Source organism: Narcine bancroftii, chromosome 2 (genome assembly GCF_036971445.1).
Source record: "Narcine bancroftii isolate sNarBan1 chromosome 2, sNarBan1.hap1, whole genome shotgun sequence".
Lineage (NCBI taxonomy): Eukaryota > Metazoa > Chordata > Chondrichthyes > Torpediniformes > Narcinidae > Narcine > Narcine bancroftii.
Window position 1 is genome coordinate 123528560 of NC_091470.1, and position 3242 is coordinate 123531801.

Below are 3242 nucleotides of genomic sequence, written 5' to 3' on the forward strand. Positions count from 1 at the left end.
AGATGCGGGGAATCAGAGGCGGGGAATCAGAGCTGGGGAATCAGAGGTGGGGAATCAGAGTTGGGGAATCAGTGGCGGGGACTTAGCTATGGGGAAACAGAGGCGGGGAATCAGAGGCGGGGAAACAGAGGCGGGGAATCAGATATGGGGAATCAGAGGTGGGGAATCAGAGGCAGGGAATCAGATGTGCAGAATCAGAGATCGGGAATCAGAGGCAGGGAATCAGAATCAGAAGCAGGGAATAAGACGCGGGGAATCAGAGGCGGGGAATCAGAGCGGTGGAATCAAAGGCAGTGAATCGGATGTGCGGAATCAGAGATGGGGAATCAGAGGTGGGGAATCAGAGGCGGTGAATCAGACATGGGTAATGAGAGGCGGGGAATCAGAGGCAGGAAATCAGACACGGGGAATCAGAGGCGGGGAATCAGAGCTGGGAAATTAGAGGCAGAGAATCAGAGTTGGGGATTCAGAGGCGGGTAATCAGATATGGGGAAACAGAGGCGGGGAATCAGAGGCGGGCAAATAGAGGCGGGGAATCAGATATGGGGAAACAGAGGCGGGGAATCAGAGGCGGGGAAACAGAGGCGGGGAATCAGATATGGGGAATCAGAGGTGGGGAATCAGAGTTTGGGAATCAGAGGCAGGGAATCAGAGGCTGGGAATCAGAGCTGGGGAATCAGAGGTGGGGAATCAAAGTTGGGGAATCAGAGGTGGGGAATCAGAGATGGGGAATCAGAGGCTGTGAATCGGATGTGCGGAATCAGAGATGGGGAATCAGAGGTGGGGAATCAGAGGCGGTGAATCAGACATGGGTAATCAGAAGCGGGGAATCAGAGGCAGGAAATCAGACACGGGGAATCAGAGGCGGGGAATCAGAGCTGGGGAATTAGATGCAGGGAATCAGAGTTGGGGATTCAGAGGCGGGGAATCAGATATGGGGAAACAGTGGCGGGGAATCAGAGGCGGGGAAACAGAGGCGGGGAATCAGATATGGGGAATCAGAGGTGTGTAATCAGAGCTGGGGAATCAGAGGTGGGGAATCAAAGTTGGGGAATCAGAGGCGGGGACTTAGATGTGGGAAACAGAGGCGGGGAATCAGAGGCGGGGAAACAGACGCGGGGAATCAGATATGGGGAATCAGAGGTGGGGAATCAGAGGCAGGGAATCAGATGTGCGGAATCAGAGATGGGGAATCAGAGGCAGGGAATCAGAATCAGAAGCAGGGAATAAGACGCGGGGAATCAGAGGTGGGGAATCAGAGCTGGGGAATCAGAGGCAGTGAATCAGAGGCGGGGAATCAGAGGCAGGGAATCGGATGTGCGGAATCAGAGATGGGGAATCAGAGGTGGGGAATCAGAGGCGGGGAATGAGATATGGGGAATCAGAGGCGGGGAATCAGAGGCGGGGAAACAGAGGCGGGGAATCAGATATGGGGAATCAGAGGTGGGGAATCAGGGGCGGGGTATCAGTAGCAGGGAATCAGATGCGGGAAATCAGAGGCCGGGAATCAGAGGCGGTGAATCAGAGGCGGGGAATCAGAGATGGGGAATCAGAGGCGGGGAATAAGAGGCAGGAAATCAGACACGGGGAATCAGAGGCGGGGAATCAGAGCTGGGGAATTAGATGCAGGGAATCAGATTTGGGGATTCAGAGGCGGGGAATCAGATATGGGGAAACAGAGGTGGGGAATCAGAGGTGGGCAAATAGAGGCGGGGAATCAGATATGGGGAAACAGAGGCGGGGAATCAGAGACGGGGAAACAGAGGCGGGGAATCAGATATGGGGAATCAGAGGTGGGGAATCAGAGGTTGGGAATCAGAGGCAGGGAATCAGAGGCTGGGAATCAGATGCAGGGAATCAGATGCGGGGATCAGAGGCGGGGAATCAGAGCTGGGGAATCAGAGGTGGGGAATCAGAGTTGGGGAATCAGAGGCGGGGACTTAGATATGGGGAAACAGAGGCGGGGAATCAGAGGCGGGGAAACAGAGGCGGGGAATCAGATATGGGGAATCAGAGGTGGGGAGTCAGAGGCAGGGAATCAGATGTGCGGAATCAGAGATGGGGAATCAGAGGCAGGGAATCAGAATCAGAAGCAGGGGATAAGACACGGGGAATCAGAGGCGGGGAATCAGAGCTGGGGAAGCAGAGGCAGTGAATCAGAGGCAGGGAATCAGAGGCAGGGAATCGGATGTGCGGAATCAGAGATGTGGAATCAGAGGTGGGGAATCAGAGGCGGTGAATCAGACATGGGTAATCAGAGGCGGGGAATCAGAGGCAGGAAATCAGACATGGGGAATCAGAGGCGGGGAATCAGGGCTGGGAAATTAGAGGCAGGGAATCAGAGTTGGGGATTCAGAGGCGGGGAATCAGATATGGGGAAACAGAGGCGGGGAATCAGAGGCGGGCAAATATAGGCGGGGATTCAGATATGGGGAAACAGAGGCGGGGAATCAGAGGCGGGGAAACAGAGGCGGGGAATCAGATATGGGGAATCAGAGGTGGGGAATCAGAGGTTGGGAATCAGAGGCAGGGAATCAGAGGCTGGGAATCAGATGCAGGGAATCAGATGCGGGGAATCTGAGGCGGAGAATCAGAGCTGGGGAATCAGAGGTGGGGAATCAAAGTTGGGGAATGAGAGGCGGGGACTTAGATATGGGGAAACAGAGGCGGGGAATCAGAGACAGGGAAACAGAGGCGGGGATTCAGATATGGGGAATCAGAGTTGGGGAATCAGAGGCAGGGAATTAGATGTGCGGAATCAGAAATGGGGAATCAGAGGCAGGGAATCAGAATCAGAAGCAGGGAATCAGAGGCCGGGAATCAGAGGCCGGAATCAGATGCCGGGAATAAAAGGTCGGGAATCAGAGGTGGGGAATCAGAGTCCGGGAATCAGAGGCGGGGAATGAGATATGGGGAATCAGAGGCGGGGAATCAGAGGCGGGGAAACAGTGGCGAGGAATCAGATATGGGGAATCAGAGGTGGCGAATCAAAGGCGGTGAATCAGAGATGGGGAATCAGAGGCGGGGAATCAGAGGCAGGGGATCAAACACGGGGAATCAGAGGTGGGGAATCAGAACTGGGGAATCAGAGGCGGGGAATCAGAGTTGGGGAATCGGAGGCGGGGAATCAGAGCTCGGGAATCAGAGGTGGGGAATCAGAGTCGGGGAATCAGAGGCAGGGAATCGGATGTGCGGAATCAGATATGGGGAATCAGAGGTGGGGAATCAGAGGTGGTGAATCT